At 50.3% G+C, this 24,000-nt stretch overlaps 1 long non-coding RNA gene across 1 annotated transcript in view; it reads left to right on the top strand.

Annotated features, from left to right (window-relative positions):
• Positions 1-23,469, top strand: part of LOC137640183 (uncharacterized) — a 43,113-nt gene extending 19,644 nt beyond the window's left edge. The window contains exons 2-3 of the long non-coding RNA XR_011044313.1: positions 17,494-17,659; positions 23,074-23,469. This is a non-coding gene — a long non-coding RNA (uncharacterized lncRNA). The remainder of the gene's footprint in view (positions 1-17,493; positions 17,660-23,073) is intronic.
• Positions 23,470-24,000: the final 531 nt, after the last annotated feature.

The following is a 24,000-nucleotide window of genomic DNA, read 5'->3' as shown; positions in this document are numbered from 1 at the left end:
CCCTGTCCCCCAAGATAAGTCCTACCTCTAAGTAAAGTGGCCGAATCACCGGTGTGTGTGAGGGTGGAGGTACCCCCCCCCCCCCCCGCTAACTAGTGGTGGGGTGGGAAACCCTCGTTAAAATTTTTTGGCTCGTCATCGGCTGCGCCGAAATAATTACCCCATGTAAATAGCTCGGTTTGTATTGTTAGGAAAAATACAAATTATCTACGAATTTGTCATGTTTATGTATTTATTTGTGTATAGAAATGTAGTAAGTTTTTTTTTCAGTGTTTGTGCTGTGTGTGTGATGTACGACAACGACTCTTGTGTAGTAGCAAGGCCACCACAGTTCCACTTCGTGGGGAACGACCTCTCCCTCTCTGGTCCATCGCTCTTCCCGTCGGCATATATCCGTTAACTCGGCCACCGCAGGGGAATCGTTATCGCCTGGACCCTCTTCATTCATCTATTATCTTCACTTTTCCTCTTTTCCTACGGGAAACCTGGATTTTCAGCGAAGGGAATATGGCCTTTTTTTAGATTGACTATGGTCTCTCTCTACTCGAGGTTGTTCACCTTTACTACAACTATGTACTATTACGGAAGCTCCTTTCCCGTTGCGGGTTAGGTTGCTATTCCGTTTGTTTGTCTCAATTATTTTTAGTGAAATCTAATTGTATTTCAACTTTTCAGCTTTCTCCGTGGGGAACACTTTCCTTCGGGGTTTCAGTGGTTCTCACTATTAGTGAATATTCTTAGATGATTTAGATAATTATAATTTTGTTATAATTCTGTTTTTATTACAGTTACTCCCCCCCCTCTTCTCCCGTGGATGTCATCTTGGGAAGGAGGGCGCATACTTAATTCTTATTTTGTTATTCCCTCAGGGTTCCTCTTCGGAGTTCCTCCCTAGGGAATTTCTGTTAAAATAATTATTTAATTTTATTTTCCCAGTTAACTATGCAGTTTTTCTTTGTTCGACTAAAGAGTGCCAATGAAGCAGAGCTGTCCTGTTCATGCGTGGGGATTCTGCTGTCGCTGCCGTCCTTCAGAGGACGTCGTCATGGGCGTTATCCCTTCTCTTAGAAGTACTCCCGTGACAACATGACAGCACTTCAGATCATCTTAGAACACTAAAGGAGGTTCGCCTCCAGGGGTTGGACAATCCTCCCCAGGTGTGAGGTTTTCTCCCTTCAGAGGGAGAACTTCCCATACCTTAATAAATTCATCGCCTTCGACTACTGTTGCTGCCCTTCGGCCAGACTTTTCTCCCCCCTTGCTGAGTTTCTCTTCCTTCAGAGGTGGAGCACAGTCTTGGCAGATCTCTTCTACTGAGTGTTCACCTCTCTCGTTCGCGAGAGAGGCCCCTCATAGAGACTTCTCTTCGGAGGATCGCTACTGGTAAGGGCCTGCCCTCCAAGGAAGCCCTGTTTGACCTTATTCAGTTGGGGGCCTCTGTCAAGCAGTCGCCGGTGATAGCAGAGGTAGATCCTCTGTCTATCGTCGACGTTGTGGTGGCAGAGGGTTCCGACGAGTCTGGTCAAACCTCTGCAGCGCCTGATGGTGATGACGTTGCTGAAGGCTCTCCTCCCCCTTCTGTACATCCTTCGGAGGGGGAAGGGGGTCCTACGGGCTCTCCTGCGGCTAAGTCTCCCCCTCGGGGGAGAACTCTGACTGAGACTCCTCTTCGGAGGACTGATGATCCTGACGACCTCCCTCGTGGCCGCCTTCGCCGTAAGGCTCATCATCCGCTTCGCCGCAAGGGCCTGCCGTCTCCTTATAAGGGTGTCAAGAGGCGCCTTTTCGAGTCTGTAGCAGCCGCATCCTTAGACCTCTCCGGGGATCGTTCACGTTCTCCTACGCCTTCCAGACCTTCTATTTCCTGTGCAGACGGCCAGGAGCCTGATCTCGTCAGCCGACGGACACCGGTCCCTTCGGGGCAAAGGGATGTTGCGAACGGTGTGGGCACTTCCCTTGCGCGTCAGGGTTCCCTTGCGCGCCCTTCTGCGCGTTGACGTGTAGTTACACACCAACGCTCTCCTGCTCGTCAGCGCTCTCCTGCTCGTCAGCGCTCTCCTGATCGCCAGCGCTCTCCTGCTCGCCAGCGCTCTTCTGATGATCAACGCCCTACTGCTCGCCAGCGCTCTCCTAAGGATAACGAACGTCCTCCTATTCCTGCTGCGCACCCAGCGCGCCAACGGTCTCCTGAGCGCACTAGATCTCCTGCTCGTCAACGCGCACCTGCGTTTCCAGTTCCTGACGCGCCCTGTGCGCCCACGCTCGCCCGCTCTCGCCCGCTCTCGCCTGCTCTCGCCTACGCGCCCTAGAACTCCGGTTCAGGACTTGGGCAAGGACTTAACTTTTCCTCGCCCTCGCGATCCTGCTCGTCAGCTTTCTCCTGTGCAGAAACGCGCGCGGTCTCCTGAGCGTACATCTAGAGTTCCTGCACGCCCACGCGCCCACGCGCCCACTTGCCCACTCGCGACCGTTCGCCTTTGCGCGTCGCGCCGACAGTTCCTGCGCAGCCTTCTACGCGCCGTCTCCCTGCTCGCCAGCGTTCTCCAGCGCAACAGCGATCTCCGACGCGTCAACGTTCTCGTTCTCGTCAGCGATCTCCTGCGCGTCGACGATCTCCAGCGCGTCAGCGTTCTCCTGAGCGCTGGCGATCTCCAGATCCTCCGCGTGATCCATCACCTGCGCGCAAGCGCTCTCCTACGCGTCAGCGCCCAGCAGATCCGGAGAAACATAGGTCCCTTGTGATCAGCTCGCCCACACGCGGTCGCTCGCCTGCGCGTTCTACGCGCTATCGCTTGCCAACGTGCCACCACGCGCCACCACGCCATCGTTCGCATGCGCGCCAGCGTTCGCCAGCGTTCGCCAACGCGCCAGCGTTCGCCAACGCGCCATCGCTCGCCCACGCGTCACAGGTCTCCAGGACACTATCAGTCGCCTGGCCTTCAGCGGTCTCCTGAGCGCTCTCGTTCGCCCACGCGCCAACGCGTTCACTCGCCAGCTCGCCTACGTGCTCACTCGCCTACTCGCCCGTTCGCCCGCTCGCGATCGCTCCCGCGCTCGTTTGTCTGCGCGCGGTTGCGCGCCCGCACTCCAACAGCCCCTCGCGCGCGACTCTTTCGTGTCACCCTCGCGCGAGCGTCAGCACGACCCCCGTTCGCGTCGGGTTCTGCAGCTCGCGGCAGCAGCAGGGACACGTGTCGCCAGGTCGCAGTCGGGATCGCCTCCTCCTAAGCGCAGGTCTCCTTTGCAGGACAAGGGAGGACCTTCGGTGAGGTCAAGGCAACTTTCTTCCCCTTCTTTTTTACAGGCAGGTCCATTGGTGTCCAATCCGAAGGATTGCCCGATTCCCTTCCCTCCAGCGGGAATTTCGGACTGTGTGTCCGTGTCTTGGCAGTCCTGGTTTGGTCCTTTGATGCGGGCGTTAGTGAAGGCTATGAAGCCGGCACTCGCCGATCTAGGACACAAGCCAGCGACGGCCTTGCCCCCGCTGAAGAGAAGGAGAGGAGTGGACTTTGTGGTGACTTCTCCCAGGGAGAAGTTGGTTCCTAAGAGGTCCGTCAGGAAGGCTCCGTCCCCTTCGCAGTCGTTTTCTCCTTCTCCCGTAGATGAGGCTTTTCCGTCCTCGGGAGAGTTCAGTGAGGCGGCGGTCTCCCCCTCGGCACCAAGGGGGGGGTCAACTCCTCGTGGAGGAGAATAGTCTCGCGCGGAAGGTGCCTACCAGACCACTTTGCTGGAGTCTTGTATCCCGCCCAGGAGGGAACCCAAGGACTCCAAGACGTTGCCGAAGTCTTCTGCACGTATTCGTCAGGAACCAGCTAGACCCAGGGAGAACGTCCACGTGTCTCCCAAGGAAGATCTTCCGGGGACAGGAGACTTAGCTGCCAGTCCGCAGGGAGGAGAGCAGCAAGAGTCTGAGCATGCCTTCTGGCAGGTCCTGGGCCTGATGAGACAGCTCAATGGGTTCATGGACCCTGTGATCGCCCCCCGTGAAGGCAAGGACACGGTCCTGGATCAGGTTTATGGGACTCGGAAGCCCCCAAAGGCCAGCGCGGCTCTGCCCTGGTCCCAGGGGCTGAAGAGTGCCAGAGCCAGGGCTAATGCTCAGCTCGCAGGACTCGCTACCTCCAGTCGTTCCTCTGCCGGGAACAAACTCCTCCCACCTCCTCGTCTCCAGCAGAGTAGGTATTTTGAGATCATGGTGTAGTCTAGCCTCGCTCTTCCCCTTCACCATTCGGTAGAAGAGCTTACTAGGGGAGTTCCTCTTGAGAAACTCTCCGCCCGGCAGGTGACGTTCTTGGCGTCGGAGATTCTGAGCCATGAGAAGGTCGCGAAGTGTGCCATGCAGGCCACTTCGTGGCTGGATGTCTGGCTAGGTTCTCTGGGCATCCTATTGCACTCTGAGGATCTGTCTAAAGAGAGCAATAGGAAGGCCCTGGAGACCTTCCTCCTCTCGGGCACTCGCTCCATCGAGTTCCTGGCGCATCAGGTTACCAACCTGTGGGCCAACTCGGTGCTCAAGCGTCGTGATGCGGTGACCGAGAAGATCCATCCGAAGGTCCCCGCCGTGGACGTCAACAGGCTCAGACACGCCTCCCTCCTCGGGGGGAATTTGTTTGAGCCTCAGGACATGGAACGTACAGCTGAGAGGTGGAGGAAGTTGAGTCAGGACTCCCTCCTCCAAAGGGCCCTTGCATCTCGCCCCTACAAGCCTCCAGCTCCACAGCAACATCAGCAGCAGCCTCGCAAGACACCGAAGCAGGCGCCGGCAGCTAAGAAAGTGGTGTCTAAGCCCCAGCCCTTTCCTGCCAAGGACAAGAGGGGCAGTAGGTCCTCCAGGGGAGGCAAGACTCCTAGAGGGAGCGGCTGCGGCCGCAAGCGCTAGGAGTGGCAGTCCCCCCGCGTGTCCACCTGTGGGGGGATGCCTTCAAAGTTGCATGCACAGGTGGCAGCAACATGGGGCCGATGCTTGGACGATCTCCATGATCGGCCAAGGGTATCGCGTCCCATTCACGACATCTCAACCTCCCCTGACAGCGAATCCAGTGTCGTTGAGCTCCTATGCCATGGGATCGGTAAAGGGGCTAGCCCTTCGGGCAGAAGTCGAGACCATGCTCAAGAAGGATGCTCTCCAGGAGGTCGTCGACGGCTCCCCAGGCTTCTTCAGTCGACTCTTTCTTGTAAAGAAGGCGTCTGGAGGCTGGAGACCCGTCATCGACCTCTCAGCTCTGAACAAGTTTATCAAGCAAACTCGGTTCAGCATGGAGACAGCGGACACAGTCAGACTTGCGGTGACACCACAAGACTTCATGTGCACACTGGATCTGAAGGACGCGTACTTCCAGATCCCAATCCATCCGTCTTCCAGGAAGTACTTGAGATTCAGCCTAGACAGCAAGACCTACCAGTTCAAGGTGCTGTGCTTCGGTCTCTCCACAGCACCTCAGGTGTTCACCAGAGTGTTTACCCTGATTTTGTCGTGGGCGCACAGGAACGGCATCCGTCTCCTCCGTTATCTGGACGACTGGCTGATCCTAGCAGACTTGGAGTCGGCCCTTCTTTGACACCGAGACAGGCTTCTGGGACTTTGCCAGGATCTGGGGATCGTGGTAAATCTCGAGAAGTCCTCTCTGCAGCCGTCCCAACGACTGGTATATCTAGGCATGTTGTTAGACACCAATCTCCACAAAGCCTTTCCATCAGACGACAGGATAGCAAGGCTGAGGAGGGTGGCAGAACCCTTCCTAAGGCGAGAAGAGCTTCCTGCCCAATCGTGGTTGCGTCTCCTAGGTCACCTGTCCTCCCTGGCCCGTCTGGTTCCAAACGGCCGTCTCAGGATGAGATCCCTGCAGTGGCGGCTCAAGTTCCGGTGGAGTCAAGGATCCGATTCCCCGGACTTCCTGGTCCCGATAGGACCTTCGGAACAGGCGGACCTGCGGTGGTGGCTGGTCGACAAGAACCTGCGAAAGGGAGTGGATCTTTTCGTCCTCCCCCCGGAATTGACATTGTTTTCGGACGCGTCAAAAGAAGGGTGGGGGGGGGCGCACATTCTGAACCAGAGGACCTCAGGCCTTTGGTCAGAATCAGAAAAGTACCTGCACATCAACCTGCTAGAAATGAAGGCCGTTTTCCTGGCTCTTCAACAGTTCCAACGGACATTGGCGGGTCACTCCGTGGTGGTGATGACCGACAACACCACGATAGTGGCTTATATCAACAAGCAGGGAGGTACTTTTTCGCAGCAGCTATTCCATCTTGCAGTAGAGATTCTGAGGTGGACCGAAGTCCACTCGATAACACTATCAGCTCGCTTCATTCCTGGCAAGAGGAATGTGCTCGCCGACTGTCTGAGCAGGTTTTCGCAGATAGTGAGTACCGAGTGGTCTTTGGATCCTCAGATAGCCAACAAAATCCTGACTTTGTGGGGTTCCCCGACCGTGGAGCTGTTCGCGACAGCTTTGAATTTCAAACTGCCCCTGTACTGCTCCCTAGTCCCGGACCCCAAGGCACTATGGCAAGATGCTTTCCAACAACGGTGGGACAACATCGATGTGTACGCCTTCCCACCGTTCTGTCTGATGAGAAGGGTGCTCAACAGGACCAGACTATCGGTCAACTTGTCGATGACTCTGATAGCTCCGCTTTGGCATCATGCGGAATGGTTCCCGGACCTTCTGCAGCTCCTGACGGAGCTCCCGAGAGAACTTCCCCCACGACACGAGCTACTCAGACAACCACATTGCAACATCTTCCACAGAGCTGTAGCATCGCTTCGGCTTCACGCCTGGAGACTGTCCAGCGTCTCCTCACGGAGAGAGGCTTTTCGCAACAGGTTGCAGAGAGGATGTCTCGGCACCTGCGAAAGTCCTCAGAGGGAGTCTACCAGGCGAAGTGGAGAGTCTTCTGTGGTTGGTGTCGTGGGAGGGGTATCTCTCCACTCGATGCCACTATTCCAGCAATAGCGGAGTTTCTCGTCTATTTGCGGGAGGAAATGCGCCTTTCGGTCTCAGCGGTGAAAGGCTATCGCTCAGCCTTAAGCTTGGCTTTTAGGCTGAAAGGAGTGGACATTTCTTCCTCGCTGGAACTCTCTTTACTCATACGTAGCTATGAGCTTACCTGCCCTCAGTCGGAAGTGAGACCTCCTCCTTGGAACGTGGTTCGGGTCCTCAGGGCTCTTAAGAGACCTCCCTTCGAACCATTACACCAAGCCTCTGATCGCCACCTGTCTTGGAAGACTGCTTTCCTGCTCGCTTTTGCCTCTGCCAAGCGAGTTAGTGAACTTCATGATCTCTCGTACGACGTCGCCCATTCAAGGGGATGGGGGGAGGTAACGTTCAGGTTCGTCCCTGAGTTTGTTGCCAAGACTTAGAACCCTGGAGTGCCGTACCCACGGTTCGACTCTTTCAGGGTCGCGAGTCTCCGTTCTGTAACAAGCGACCCAGACCAGCTGCTACTATGTCCAGTGAGGAGTCTGAGGTGTTACTTGAAGAGAACAGCTGCAGTTCATCCTCAGGTGCAAGCATAGTTTGTTAGCACAGGCAGGACGAAGAGGAGGGTCACCAAGAACACCATCTCGGCTTGGATTCGAAGGGTTATCCATCACGCCTTGAATCTGGACCCTCCTCCGTCACGTCGCCCTAGAGCACTCGACGTCGGGCATCGCTACGTCCCTGGCCTTCAAGAGAAACTTCTCTGTGACGCAGGTACTTCAAGCTGGGGTCTGGAAGTGTCAGACGACCTTCACAGGCCACTACCTGCAGGACGTGACCCACAGGAGCCTCAATACTTTTTCTATCGGCCATGTGGTGACTGCACAACAGCTGGTCTAACCTCAGGCTCCTTTATGGACAAGTAGCAGTAGGTTGAGGGCGTTATTACACGGTTTTAGTATGCGTGAATGAAAGAGTATGTCTGACCCTTACTTCTTTCTTCATCCTCCCCTCTCTTGGGGAAGCAGCATCCTGGTCTCCGCATAGCTGACCTCAACCTCTGCAGGTAAACCATGCTTCCTTGTGTTCCTAGTATTAAGCTTAATACTGTCGCGTCCCCCATACCCTGACGAGGTGGTATTGGGAACGTCCTATCCTGGATTCCTATCTAAAGGTCTCAAGGTCAACTTCATAGGACGAGTCACGCTCTTTCCTCCACACACAACTTATGTAGGCCACACGTTCCTTGCGAAGCAAGGAACTTGTGAGTTGCAGGGACTCCCTTTCTCGAGTGATGCTCACTTGGAGTCGGAGTCCCCGGGTGAAGCCAAAGTCAGTAAGGCTGGGGACTTTCCACCCTTCCTAAGGGGTAAGTCACCCAATGTAAATAGCGTGGTTTGTATTTCGGTTACGGAACAAATGACAAATTCGGAGATAATTTGTATTTTTCCTAACCATACAAACCTTAGCTATTTACACATATTTGCCCGCCAGCCCTGTCCCCCAAGTCAAGTCCTACCTCTAAGTGAAGTGAAGCAAATCACCAGTGTGTGGGGGGGAGGGGTAGCAAGCTACCCCTTCCCCTACCCCCGCTAACTAGCACGGGGGTAGTTAACCCTCGTTAAAATCTATTGGCTCGTCAATTTCAGCTACGCCGAAAGGTAAACCCGATGTAAATAGCTAAGGTTTGTATGGTTAGGAAAAATACAAATTATCTCCGAATTTGTCATCTTTCTCCTTCAGAGGCTTCTTTGAAGAGAGAAAATTCCAGGACTTTTTCTTCCGTAGCCCTTTCCTCCTCCGAAGCTCCCCCTTGAGCGGTCTCTTCCGAGAGGCCGGTGAGTGGTAACGTAGACCGTACTGCTGTTGACCGATCCCGGGGTGCGGGAGAGGTAATCGCCTCCCATAGCGAGGCGGCTGCTCCTCCTCCCCTGGAGGAGGATTTGAATATGTCTAATCATGATTTGTTGCAGATTTGGGCTTCCTTCGGGCTGCAGAGTTCGCCCTCCAAGGAAGCCCTGTTTGACATGATCAAACTTGGTGCAGCTGTCAAACAATCGCCAACTACAGCAGGGATAGATCCTCTGTCTGTGGTTGACGTTGTTGTGACGGAGACATCTCGTGGGTCTAATCAAACCCCCGTTCCTGTTGCTGAGGTAGCTGACGGCTTAGATTTCCCTTCCGAACACCTTTCGAGGGAGGATCTAAGTCCCACGGTCTCTCCTGCCGGTGATTCTCCCCCTCGGGGGAGTTCACTTACAGAGACTCCTCTGCGGAGGCCCCTTGATGGTCAGCTTGCTGATCCCACGGCCCCTCTTGGGCATATAAGGCGGAAGGCTCGTCCTCCCCTTCGCCGTAGAGGCCTTCCTTCCCCTCACAATGGAGTTAGGAGGCGCCTCTTCGGCTCGTCGTCACCACAGTCCTCTGTGGAGGAGACAACTCGCCGTTCGCCGATCCTGCCAGCTACTACCTTAGACCTCTCCAGGGATCGTTCGCTATCCCCTTCGGATGATGGTCGTTCTTCGGGACCCTGTGACCAGTCTCCCTCCAGACCTACTGACTTGCCGTCACCCTTCGATGTTGCGGATGCGCGTTGCACGCCACCTGATCCTGCCACTGCGCGGCACCGGGCCCTTCGGGGCTTAAGGGCCTTGAGCTTAAAAACGCGCCTCTTGCCCTCAAGCGCCAGGTTCTTCCTGCGTGCCCTCCTGCTGCTGCCGCTGTTCCTATCTTAGCGCCACAGCGCTCACCTGCGCGCATGCGCGCCCCTGTTCCTGCTTCGCGACAGGGTTCCCCTGCGCGCCCACATCCTTCTGCGCCCGGGAGCCCACCAGCAGTTCCTGTTCCAGCGTGAAAGCGCCCACGTGCGCCCCAGCGTTCCCCGGTTCCTGCCTAGTCGCGCGCAGTTCAAGAGGTTCCTACGCTAGCGCACAGGCGCTCACAGGTTCCTCTCGACTCGCAGCGCCCGTCTGGAGTTACGCGCAAAGCTCGCCCACGCGCAGTTCCAGTCCCAGCGCTCACGCGCTCGCCAACGCGCCAGTGCGCTTCTACATCGCAGCGCGACACCCAGGAGGCGCCTAAGCTAGCGCATGGGCACTCACAGGCACCCCAGGGCTCTCCTTCCAGACCGCGCGTTTCTGCACGCGTTCCAGCCGCGCTCGACGCTCCGGTTGCGCTCCCTGTTCTAGTTATCAAGGCGCCCGTTGCAACCCTCCAGCACACACCTGTGCGCCCTAATCCAACCATGCGTCCTGCTCGCCCACCGCAGCAGTGCACACCAGTGCGTCCACATCCTGATGCGCGCCATGCGCGCCCACGATCACCTTCGCGCCCACAGGCTAGTATGCCTGTCCTTTTGGACCAGCGCCTACCTACGCGCCATCCCTTCCTCGCGCTATCCTGAACCGGCGCTCTCGCGTCCTCGCCCGGTTCTTCCGGATACGTGCCCAGGCGCCTCTGACCTCTCGCGTCCTCCAGTGCCGCATCAGGATGCCGCGCGTCCTCTTATCCGGCGGCCTCCCGTTCCGGCTCCTGCGCGCCACACGCCCTTGTCATCTCCTGCCCGCTCCAGCTCCTGTGCGCCCACACCATCTCCTGCGCGCCATCGCTCCTACGCGCCTGTGGCCTCACCTACGCGCCACCATCCTCTCTCGCCCACGCCCATGTGCGCGCGCGCGCACCCGCGCGAGCGTGAGATTCCTGTGTCATGCGATCCTTACGCGCGCGACCCTGATCAGGGCCCATCACGCAACCTCCAGCGCGAGCGTTGCCAGGCGGATAAGTCTTCGTCTCGTTCCCCTCCCCCGCAAGCGCAGAACAGCGCGCTCGCCGGAGGAGGGCCTGTTCCCGGACAGGTCTAAGGACACTTTCGTTTCAGCTTCTCAGGCGAACCCGCATTTGTCGACTCCTCCAAGGGATCGAACGATCCCCTTCCCTCCAGAGGGAGTGTCTGACAGCGCAACTGTCAGCCAGCAGCCCTGGTTCGGGACCCTGGTCAGAGCTCTTGTGCAGGCGATGAAGCCCGCCCTCTCTGACATGGGTCACAAATCAGTGGCAGCTTCCTCCCCCCTGAAGAGGAAGAGAGGAGTCTCTCCCGTGGAAACACCTCCAAGGCCTATTTGGTCGCCTCGCAGATCCTTGCGCAAGGCTCCTTCACCCCCCCCAGTCTTTCTCTCCCTCCCCTGCGGATGAGGATTACCCATCCTCAGGAGAGTCGGACGAGCGGGACCGTTCCCCCATCGCACCAATGGGGGAAATTCCGCCTCTCCCTGAGAAGTCTTCTCGTCCAGGGTTGGAAAAGAGCCTGCACCTATCGTTACTCGAGTCCTGTATCCCGCCCAGGAGGGAACCGAAGGACTCTAAGACGATCCCTAAATCATCAACAAAGATCAGGCAGGAGCCATCTAGGCCTTCCGAGGATGTCCACGTGTCTCCCCAGGAAGAGCCACTGGGGACGGGAGACTTCGCTGCTTCAGGAGGAGAGCACCAAGAGTCAGAATACGCCTTCTGGCAAGTCCTGACCATCATGAGGAACCTCAACGGGATCCCAGACCCTGAGAGTCCTCCTCGTGAAGGTAAGAACACGGTCTTGGACCGCGTCTACGGCACCCAGAAACCCTCTTGGGCCAGTGCAGCTTTGCCCTGGTCTCAGGGGATGAAGAGTGCCAGGGACAAGGTCAAGGGCCAGCTCTCTGAGCTTGCCTCCTCCAGCAGATCCAGCGCCGGTATCAAGCTCCTCCCTCCTCCTCGAGTCCATCAGAGGAGGTACTTTGAGATCCTTGAGGAGTCTTGTTTGGGTCTTCCGATTCATCACTCCGTGGAAGAACTCACCGGGGGAGTCCCTTTAGAGAGACTCTCCAACCGGTACGTGTCCTACGCAGCTACTGAGATCCTAAGCCAGGAGGAGGTCGCTAAGTGTGCCATGCAGGCAATTTCGTGGCTTGACATCTGGCTGGGGTCTCTGTGCATCCTGGTGCGGTCTGAGGACCTCTCCAAAGAAAGCACCAGGAAGGCACTGGAGACTTTCTTGCTCTCAGGCACGCAGACCATTGAGTTTCTGGCCCTCCAAGTCTCGAGCTTGTGGGCCAATACGATTCTCAAACGTCTGGACGCTGTGGCTGAGAGGTTCCACCAGAAGGTTCCCAGTTCGGAGGTTAGCAGGCTCAGACACTCTTCCGTGTTCGGTAAGAGTTTGTTTGAGCCTAAGGACGTGGAGCTTACCGCTGAGAGGTGGAGGAAGTCCAACCAGGATTCCCTCATCCATAGGGCCCTGACATCGAGGCCCTACAAACTTCCAGTGGCTCAACAGCCCCGTCCAGCTAAGGACACAAAGAAGACCACTGCAGCGAAGCCGAAGGTGTCTAAGCCCTTTCCTGCCAAGAGCACAAGGAGCAAGAAGTCCTCCAGAGGAGGCAAGAACCCTAGAGGTAACAGCCGAGGCCGTAAATGCTAGGGTTGGCAGTCCCCCTGCATGTCCACCAGTGGGGGGATGCCTACAAAGTTGCGCGACAAGGTGGCAGCAACTCGGGGCAGATACCTGGACGATTTCCGTGATCGCTCAGGGTTATCACGTCCCGTTCACAGCCTCTCTACCTCCCCCGACAGCGAATCCAGTGTCGTTGAGCTCTCTTGCCATGGGATCGGCAAGAGGGCAAGCCCTTTGGGCAGAAGTCCAGACCATGCTGAAGAAGGATGCTCTCCAGGAGGTTGTAGACGGGTCCCCAGGCTTCTACAGTCGACTCTTTCTTGTGAGAAAGGCGTCTGGAGGCTGGAGACCAGTCATCGACCTCTCAACCCTGAACGGGTTTGTCAAGCAGACTCCGTTCAGTATGGAGACGGCAGACACGGTCAGACTCGCAGTGAGACCACAAGACTTCATGTGTACACTGGACCTGAAGGACGCGTACTTCCAGATCACAGTCCACCCGTCTTCAAGGAAGTACCTAAGATTTTGCCTAGACAACAAGATCTACCAGTTAAAGGTGCTGTGTTTCGGTCTCTCCACAGCCCCTCAGGTGTTCACCAGTGTTCAGCCTGATCTCTTCGTGGGCTCACAGGATCGGCATTCGTCTCCTTCGTTATCTGGATGACTGGCTGATCCTAGCGGACTCGGAGGCATCCCCTCTTCGCCACCGAGACAAGCTCCTCGAAGGTTGCCAGGATCTAGGGATCATGGTAAATCTCGAGAAGTCCTCTCTGCAGCCCTCTCAGTAACTGGTATATCTAGGCATGGTCATAGACACCAATCTCCACAAAGCCTTCCCATCAGACGACAGGATAGCAAGGCTGAGGAAGGTCGCGAAGCCTCTCCTCAATCGTGGCTACGTCTCCTTGGCCACCTCTCCTCCCTGGCCCGTCTCGTTCCCAACGGTTGCCTCAGAATGAGATCCCTCCAGTGGCGACTCAAGTCCCGGTGGAATCAAGGTCACGATTCCCCGGACACTTTGATCCCTATGGGTCCTGCGGAACGGACGGACCTCCAGTGGTGGGTGGCGGATGAGAACCTACGAAAGAAAGGGTGGGGGGCCCACGTTCTGAACCACAGGACCTCAGGCCTGTGGTCAGAATCAGAAAAGTACTGTACCTTCACATAAACCTGCTAGAAATGAAGGCCGTGTTCCTGGCACTTCAGAAGTTCCATGAAGTCCTGGCGGGCCACTCTGTGGTGGTGGCTTATATCAACAAGCAGGGAGGTACCTTTTCTGAACAGCTATCCCATCTTGCAGTAGAGATCCTGAGATGGTCTGAAGTCCACTCGATCTCGTCTGCGGCTCGCTTCATTCCAGGCAAAAGGAATGTGCTCGCCGACAGTCTGAGCAGAGCGACGCAGATAGTGAGTACCGAGTGGTCTTTGGATCCTCAAGTAGCCAACAAAGTCCTGACTGTGTGGGGTTCCACGACGGTGGATCTGTTCGCTACAGCGCTGAATTTCAAGCTCCCACTGTACTGCTCCCCGGTCCCGGACCCCAAGGCTCTCTGGCAGGATGCCTTCCAACAACGGTGGGACAACGTCGATGTGTACGCCTTTCCCCCGTTCTGTCTGATGAGGAGGGTGCTAGCTACCCCTCCCTACCCCCCCCCCCCCCCCCCGCTAACTAGCGGCGGGGTAGTAAACCCTCGTTAAAACTTTTATGGCTCGTCATTCAGCTACACCGAAGTAATTACCCCATGTAAATAGCTAAGGTTTGTATAGTTAGGAAAAATACAAATTATCTACGAATTTGTCATATTTCCTCTTTGTTGGAGCTTTCTTTACTCATATGGAGTTATGAGATCACTTGCCCCCAGTCAGAGATTAGGCCTCCCCCTCGGAACATGGTTCGCGTCTTGAGATCCTTGAAAGGACCTCCTTATGCGCCATTATGCCATGTAACTGACCGATATCTCACTTTGAAGACGGCGTTCCTGATCGCTTTAGTCTTGGCAAAGAAAGTCAGCGAACTTCATGGCCTCTCATTTGACATCCATTTAAGGGGATAGGGGGAAGTGACACTCGGCTTCATCTCTGAATTTATTGCTAAGACACTAAATTCGAGGGTAGTGGACCATAGCTTTGGGCCCTTTCACATTGTGAGTCTTCGTTCTGTAACCAATGATCCAGATCAGTTGTTACTATGCCAAGTTGGGAGTTTGAGATACTATCTTGAACACGCTGCAGCAACACGGCCCAGACTGACACCTCTGTTTGTTAGTTCAGGGAGAGTAAAGAAGAGGATCACCAAGAAAACTGTTTCCTCCTGGATTCGCCAAGTAATCCAAAGATGGTTGGCTCGAGACCCTCCTTAGGCTCGTCGACCTAAAGCCCATGATGTCAGGGGAATTAGTACTTCCCTGGCATTCAAGCGCAACTTTTTTGTGTTGCAAGTTCTCCAAGCGGGCGTGTGGAAGAGACAGAGACCACCTTCACAGCCCATTACTTAAAAGACTCGATACATTCACTATCGGTCCTGTGGTTTAAGAAATTTCAGGCTCCTTGATGGACAAGTAGCAGTTGGTTGAGGGCATTGGTTACCCGGGTTAAGACTGGGATGAATGAGAAGAATATCTGGCTTTCCTTTCTTCATCTTCCCCTCCCTTGGGGTACAGCACCATGGGTCCCTCTGCAAGCTGGCTTCAACCTCTGCAGATAATTATCACTTTCCTTGTTTAGCCTACTATGTTATAAAATTGTTATACTGTACATGTCCCCATTGCTTTCTGCGAGGGAACAATGGGATACGTCTTGTTTTCCTATATAAACTCAAAGGCATTCATATAAATTAACAACCTCTATTACACTGCATTGCACAGCCCGTGAGTATTCTGACTTTGTATATTTCAGTGAGGTGTCAAAGTTTTCCCTAGACCGCAGTGATATACTGTACTAGGTAAAACCGGGTTAATGTCCATGCCAGATCTAGGACTTCCACCCACTTAAGAGTGAGTCATCCATATAAATAATGAAAGGTTTGTTAGTATGGAAACAAATGGCAAATTTGGAGATAATTTGTATTTTTCTCTAATACAAACGTGGAGTTTTTTATATAAATTGGCCCGCCATCACCTGTCCCCCAGAAGTCTTGCCTGCAATAGAAAGTGACATCTCATTGTTGTTAGAGTATATATAGAGGCAGCTGGGTACCCCTCAGGCACCTCCAGCCTACCTGCTCAAGCGGTTAGGCCGGGTGGCCACCAGGGTTGCCGCTGAAAGATAATCCACATAAATAACTCCAGGTATCTATTAGGGAAAAATACAAATTATCTCCGAATTTGTCATATTTAGCAAAAGGCAAGGTGGTGTATGTTGCGTTTATGGATCTAGAAAAAGCATATGATAAGAGTCGATAGGGAAGCGATGTGGAATGTGATGAGGTTATATGGAATTGGTGAAGATTGTTGTAAGCAGTGAAAAGTTTTTACAAAGATAGTAAAGTTAGGATAGAAAATGAAGTGAGAGTGGGGATGAGACAGGGATGTGTGATGTCGCCATGGATGTTCAACTTTATTGATGGAGTGGTGACAGAGGTGAATGCTTGGGTGAGGATTGAAACTGATAGATGAGAGTAATCATGAAGGGGAGGTAAATCAGTTGTTGTTTGTGAATGATACTGCACCGGTTGCAGACTCGGAAGAGAAGCTTGGTTGATTAGTGACAGAGTTTGGAAGGGTATTTGAGAGAAGAAAGTTGAGAGTTATGTGGGTAAGAGTAAGGTTATGAGATGCATGAGAAGGGAAGGTGGTGTGAGGTTGAATGTCATGTTGAATGGAAAGTTACTTGAGGAGGTGGATCAGTTTGAGTACTTGGGGTCTGTTGTTGCAGCGAATGGTGGAGTGGGTGAAGCATATGTACGTCAGAGAGTGAATAAAGGATGCAAAGTGTTGGGGGCAGTGAAGGGAGTGGTAAAAATAGAGAGTTAGACATGAATATAAAGAGAGTTCTGTATGAGAAAGTGAATATACCAACTGTGATGTATGGAACTTAGTTATGGGGAATGAAAGTGACAGACAGAAATTGAATGTTTGAGATGAAGTTTCTGAGGTGTATCTTGATTAGATAGGGTTAGGAATGAAGTAGTGAGGGTGAGAAAGGTTGTAAGAAATGATTTAGCAGCTAGAGTGGTTATGAATTTTTTGAGGTGGTTTGGTCGTGTTGAGAGAATGGAAAGTGGCTGTCTGCTAAAAAAAGTTGAGGAATGCAAAAGTTGATGGAAGAAGTACAAAAAGAAGGCATAGGTTTGTGTGGATGGATGGACCGAAGAAAGCTCTGGGTGATAGGAGGATAGATGTGAGAGAGGCATGAGAGCGTGCTAGAAATAGGAATGAATGGTGAGCGCTTGTGACGCAGTTCTGGTAGGCCCTGCTGCTTCCTGCGGTTGCCTTGGTGACCACTGAGCTAGCAGCAGTATGGGATTCAGCGTATGAAACTTTGTGGTGGATGAAGGGGTAGGGTATGCTGTGGCACCCTAGTAGTACCAGCTAAACTCGGTTGAATCCCTCTTGAGGCTGGGAGGAGCGTATAAAGGAAAGGTCCCCTTTTGTTCATCTATTATTTGATGTCGGCTACCTCCCAAAATTGGGAGAAATGCCTTGGTATATAGATATAGATTTTACACCTAAAACTGTTGGTCAGTAAATCCTATTTGTGCTCAGAATTAGTTATGGTATGTGTATTTGTGACCAGGTATCACCTATGGGTAGAAGTTTTTTTCAGGGAATTATGGTTTGAGTAGGCCCATATCTGGAACATGACTGCCCTAGCCCAGCTTTGGAAGGATAATGGGTGTTTTGTTAGTCAATGAATGACCAGAGGCTGATCATTTGATTATTGTGGTGAAGTATTTCCTTATTAGTATTGAGGGTGATACTTCTCCATTTTACCAGATAAAATTTAGCTGTAATATTTATTTATATAAATGCTATGGATATGTCTAGTTTTTCATTATTTGCATTATTTTATTTGATATGTTAGAATATTTTATATTTATAGTTTATCATGCAGATTATTTTACTGAAAATACTGCATAGTCTTGATATTGAAGTACACAAAAATATTTGAAGACTGCACAATTAACATCTTTCATTTGTTTTTCAGAGTAGAATTATCAAAAGAAGAAAATTTATAACTGCTGCTAAAAACATGAAACTTGACTGAAAATAATAAGATATTCCTATGGATACCAATTATGAAGATGAGCAGTGAATAATATGAGATCTACTTCGGAAAAAATCCAGCGTATTTCAGAGGAGGACAAAAAAATGTAATTTTATTGATTTTTTATTTCAAAAGCACAAGCTAAGCGTCTCAACTGAAGCGTCCATTCTCATCAAACTTTCTTAGAGTATTAAAGTACTTTTATGAGAAATATTACAGTACCACAAATATTTTGAAATGTTCAATAGACCAAAATTATGGAGATTTTAGGGATTTGTGTTACAATAGTCTCTTCAGGTATATCCCATAGGTTCAGTAGCAGTCATTAATTGAAGATGGAAATAAAACTGGTTTAGTTACAGTGAATAAGGAATATCAATCTTTATAGCAATGATAGGACCAGATTATTTCAAGTTTATGAAAATGTGTTTATTTCTCGGTCGATCTGTGACGGCCGGTGAAAAGGGTCCTTCTTTACACTTTTCTAATATAAATCTTCCAAATATACTAGAGAAAGATAAAAGCATGGAATGCAGAGGTTACAACCCTCGCGCGAACACCTTGTTGGTGTCGTGTATTTAACAAGGGCGTGTGTAAACCACTATTCACAGGCTGTCTTCCATTTAGATAATCCCTTCATCAAAGGGGAGGGCCGTGACAGGCCCTAGAGAATACAGTTGGACTACTCCACCGACACCTACTACTCGCGCTCTCCAGGTCATCCTTCTGCAAGAACATATGGCTTGGCAAGTAAAGGGTGGATCCGTACAAAAATAACCGGGAAGGGTTTCACCGGGCGTCACAGGTCTCTCCCCAGAAATAGATTTTTCCTTCGTCAAAATCCCTTTTCTGGGTCGATCTGTGACGGCCGGTGAAAAAGTACCAGAGAATGCCTTCCAAGCCCAATAAAGTAATAACATAATGCGGAGAATACAATCACCATGTACGACAATAATATAATATAATAATGTAAGAAACGTCCAATTACCAACTAGCCAAATGACATAGGGAGCGTAAGGCTAAATATCTAAGTCGACAAGGAATCAACTGAGTGTCGAATCGCAAAAGGCATCAAACCTTACATGTCTAAGCATATCTAAACCTTAAAGGAACCGTAACTACAATAACAGTTAAACCATAGGAATTAAACATGGCAAATATCATAGGGCTAACGAACTACCCAGGAGAGTGGCGACGTGGTGTGAGTGGCGGGTAGGAGGGAGAAGAGAAGAGATGGAAGAAGGGAAGAAGTAGTGATTAATGGGGAGGGAAAAGGCTCCCCGCTGCCATCGTCGGGTATTTAAGGGCCTGTAAGATCTTTAGATAGTGGCGTTTGACAACCATAGGGGATTTCCAACCCGTATATTTTTTAAAAATCATCAAAGTCCCTGTTCTGGAAGTAATTGATGGAGGTATCTACTGTCCGTATATCATGAGCCTGGGAGCCTGGGGAAATGATTCCGGATTAGTATGTTTAAAGAAGTAGAGGATTTGTTGCCTGATACCGTGAATGGGAATAGTACCTCCTTGTTCCCTGATAACCAAGGGGCCAGACGAGCCGGTGGCAGTTCTAGCTAAAAAGGCCTTGAGAGTAGTGACTGGACACAGAGAAAAGATCCTGGGGAAGAAGAATAATCTTCCGAGGGGAGCACCTATTTTGCGGATCCTCATTTTTTAGCAACGGTGGATCTGTTCGCTACAGCGCTGAACACCAAGCTCCCGCTGTACTGCTCCCCAGTCCCGGACCCCAAGGCTCTCTGGCAGGATGCCTTCCAACAACGGTGGGACAACGTCGATGTGTACGCCTTTCCCCCGTTCTGTCTGATGAGGAGGGTACTCAACAAGACCAGAACATCGATCAATCTCTCAATGACCTTGATAGCTCCGCTATGGCATCATGCAGAGTGGTTCCCGGACCTTCTGCAACTCCTCACGGAGATTCCGAGGGGGCTCCCTCCACGTTGCGAGCTACTCAAACAACCACACTCCAACATCTACCACAAAGCCGTAGCTTCGCTTCGACTTCACGCCTGGAGACTATCCAGCATATCCTCACAGAGAGAGGATTTTCGCAACAAGTTGCGAACAGGATGTCTGGCCACCTGCGCAAGTCATCCGCAGGAGTCTACCAGGCGAAGTGGCGAGTTTTCTGTGGTTGGTGCCGTGGAAGGGGTATCTCTCCCCTCGATGCCACTCTTCCAGCAATAGCGGAGTTCCTCGTTTATCTGCGGGAGGAAATGCGCCTTTCAGTCTCGGCAGTGAAAGGCTATCGCTCAGCCTTAAGTCTTGCTTTCAGTCTTAAAGGAATGGACATTTCCTCCTCGCTGGAACTTTATCTCCTCATACGGAGTTACGAACTTACCTGCCCTCAGTCGGAAGTGAGACCTCCTCCTTGGAACGTGGTTCGAGTTCACAGGTCTCTTAAGAGACCTCCCTACGAACCATTACACCAGGCTTCTGATCACCGCCTTACCTGGAAGACTGTGTTCCTGCTAGCTTTGGCCTCGGCCAAGCGAGTCAGTGAGCTTCATGGTCTCTCGTACGAGGTCGCCCATTCAAGGGGATGGGGGGAGGTAACGTTCAGCTTCGTCCCTGAGTTTGTTGCCAAGACTCAGAACCCGGGAGTGCCGGACCCAAGGTTCGACTCCTTCCGGGTTTCAAGTCTCCGTTCTGTAACAGATGACCCAGACCATCTCCAACTGTGCCCAGTCAGGAGTCTGAGGTTGTATCTTAAAAGAACAGCTGCAGTACGCCCCCAGGTGCGAGCTTTGTTCGTGAACACCGGGGAGACGAAGAGGAGGGTCACCAGGAATACCATCTCGGCATGGATTCGCAAGGTACTGTAATACATATGGCCTTGAATCCTGACCCCCCTCCGTCACGTCGCCCTAGAGCGCATGACGTCGAGGGCGTGGCTACGTCCCTGGCCTTCCAGTAGAACTTTTCAGTGACGCAGGTCCTGCAAGCTGGGGTGTGGAAGCGTCAGACCACCTTCACGGCCCACTACCTGCAAGACGTGACACACAGGAGGCTCGATACGTTCTCTATCGGCCCTGTGGTGGCTGCACAACAGCTGGTCTAACCTCAGGCTCCTTATTGGACAAGTAGCAGAAGGTTGAGGGCATTGTTACCCGGTTTTAGTCTGCGTGAATGAAAAGATCTGCCTGGCCCTTTTCTTTTCTTCATCCACTCCTCCCTTGGAGAAAGCAGCATCCTGGGTCCTTTGCACAGCTGACCTCGAACCTCTGCAGGTAAGCCATGCTTCCTTGTGTTCCTAGTATTAAGATGTAATTCTGTCATGTCCCCATACCCTGACGAGGTGGTATTGGGGGAGTCCTAGCCTAGATATCCATCTGAAGAACTCCAGGTCAACTTCCTAGGGCGATTCACTGCTCACCTTCACACACAGCTTACGTAGGCTGCAGCAGTCTCACAACTGCCAGCGAGGAGCAGTGACCCCCTCACCCCTTGAGTTCGTACAAACACGGGTTCGGGGTCCCCGGGCAAGCCAAAGCCAGTATGGCAGGGTACTTACCACCCTTCCTAAGGGTTAAGTCACCCCATGTAAATAGCGTGGTTTGTATTTCAGTTACGGAACAAATGACAAATTCGTAGATAATTTGTATTTTTCCTAACTATACAAACCTTAGCTATTTACACATATGTGCCTGCCAGCCCTGTCCCCCAAGATAAGTCCTACCTCTAAGTAAAGTAAGCCTTTCACCGGTGTGTGTGAGGGGGGGGGGGGGTAGCTAGCTACCCCTCCCTACCCCCCGCTAACTAGCGGTGGGGTAGGAAACCCTCATTAAAACTTTTATGGCTCGTCATTCAGCTACGCCGAAGTAATTACCCCATGTAAATAGCTAAGGTTTGTATAGTTAGGAAAAATACAAATTATCTACGAATGTCATATTTAGTACACCAATGGCCTGGTATGTGAAGCTTCGATGTACAAATTTTCGAAGATGCGCATAAAATCATTTTGTCCCATGCTTCGATTTACAGTACTTACCAAAAATAATAAGTTACAAATTTTTTATTGATGATTTATAGCAGTAAGATTAATCAATAAAAGAAGGTAAAAGTGCTGTAAATGATGAAAGTTTCATTAACATTATAATCATTGTGTAAATGCACATATCCACAATAGAAACTGAATGAAAAACAGCCCTTTTACCTTGTGTTATGAACAATCGAATCTGATAAAAGCTATTAGTTTGTATTTCCATCTTTGTACGATAGTGAACAATGGCCTTGGTTATGGTACAAAGTTAAGTAGAGTAAGATGGATATAGTTTTACACTATATCCTTATTCGCTCTGGAGAAAAGATCAGGGATACATACTGCCAAATATAAACGGCATCCTATAGCTAAAGAAGAAAAAACAATGTTCATAGCCAATAAATTGTTTGGAATTGGGGAAAGCTCTCCAAAGCTGGAGGGAAAAATAGTGTTTTATAATAAGTGAAAGAGGGGTCCTTCAGTTTATGAAAAGGTGTACCAAATTGTATGAAAACTATCTAACGGGTTGTAAGAAAAATTAACAATATCCCAAGCACCGCAAGCCTAAACACTAAATTATCATGCATCGACAACTAGGATAAAACTCCTGTAAACTTTGATATGCCGTTAAACTTGACAGTAATCGCTGTCTGTTTACTATTACCTTAATTAATGTTAATAAAACATATATGATTTCATTACTGTATGTAAACCATGTATTGGGAAACTAGTGAACTTTGGTGAGCTGGTAGGAACGTATCTCAATGTTTACAACAGGAGTCAATGAAAAAATGCCCTTCGATGAAAGAATTTTTGCTTAATGGATGTTTCTTTGGAACGGAACTCATTTGTATAGTTGGTGTAGTTGAATGAATATAGTGCAGCTTACAATCTAAAGCTACTCCTCGAAATAGCTTGTGATTCTTATGAGCATTACTATTTTTTAATGGTATGAACATACGTATTGTTACTTGACATTTCATTTAAACTTTTTGATAATTCAAATTTATAATTGGTTAGGTATATATCAGTTTTTCATTTATCTTGTTGTATATGAAAGATTGATCTTTTCAGTACATCAATAAACATTAGTGGTCGCTTCCCACCGATATCATTATAAGCCCAACAATATTTTCCCTTGAGTTTCCAACAATATTTAGGTTTGGGTCCTACTCATATTTTACACCACATGTCTCTTGCCTATCATTCTGTTTTTCACTTGTTATTTGAAATTTATTTTGGACTTCAGTATTTGAACATGTGTTCAGTCAAGGGCTATTGGAATATATCAATTGTTTTTTAATAGTTGCACTCTCCTTTAGTTTAGTTCATATCCTTTGTTGTGTTGCCCATCTATCATTAAGTAGTATTCAAAGTGAGGACAGTTTTCATGAAGATTGAAATATGGGATCCAAGTCTAGGATGTGACCAGAAATTTATTTTAGTGGTTTATTTAGTTAAGTGATTAAACATGCAAAAATGTATTATTATGATAATAGTGCTTTCCTTTTCCTCAGGAGTATTTCTCTGGACAAGCTGATGCTATGAACTCTGAGGGATACTACAGTGTACTGCATTCTTCATGAATATCGTTGCGCATCTTGAAGTTAATCGTGAAAGGACATGGCCTTTCTTATCCTCTTATGTTATGGAAACTATTTGCTTGGTTCGGCCATAATACAAGAAATTAAATAGTAAAGATTAGGGTAAAGAGGTTTTCATCATGTATTTGAAGAGAAATAGTTTTCCTCTATTTATACCTAGAGGTGTTTTACAGTAACATGTCTTGAAGTCTGAAATGTCCATTTTGAGATAACCTTTTTTGAAATGTTAGGAATAATTTTGGGTTATTTGCTCATTTAGATAAATGATCCTTGTCATGAGATAGCTCTCTCTCTCTCTCTCTCTCTCTCTCTCTCCTCTCGTCTCTCCTCTCTCTCTCTCTCTCCTCTCTCTCTCTCTTCTCTCTCTCTCTCTTTCTCTCTCTCTCTCTTTCTCTCTCTCTCTCTCTTCTCTCTCTCTCTTCCTCTCTCTCTCTCTCTCTCTCTCTCTCTCTCTCTCTCTCTCTCTCTCTCTCTCTCTCTCTCTCTCTCTCTCTAATTTCAGGGTTTACCAAGTTTTTTTATTTATGGATGTTTTATGCATTTTCACATGTCTGTACTAAGTTTTATTTCTTTTCAGTAGATATTCTGCATTTTCTAATTAATGCATGAGAATTTCATGCTAAGTTACAACAACTGCAATGTGTTTTTTTTTTTTATCAATCTCAGTGATATTCAGTGTGGTATATTATCTTCTTTCGTAATTTTCAAGTCTCAAAGTCTTTCTCTTTCAAAATTTTTAATTAATTGTTACACAGCCGTTTATTAATCTCTTGTAAAATATTTAATGGAAGATCTCTGAAGACTTTATTACTTGGCCATAAAGTAAAATATTTCATTAAA

The sequence above is a fragment of the Palaemon carinicauda genome, chromosome 4, assembly GCF_036898095.1.
Source record: "Palaemon carinicauda isolate YSFRI2023 chromosome 4, ASM3689809v2, whole genome shotgun sequence".
NCBI classification, from domain to species: Eukaryota; Metazoa; Arthropoda; class Malacostraca; order Decapoda; family Palaemonidae; genus Palaemon; species Palaemon carinicauda.
Note: the sequence above shows the minus strand (reverse complement) of the source record. Positions and strands in the feature narration are given on the sequence as shown.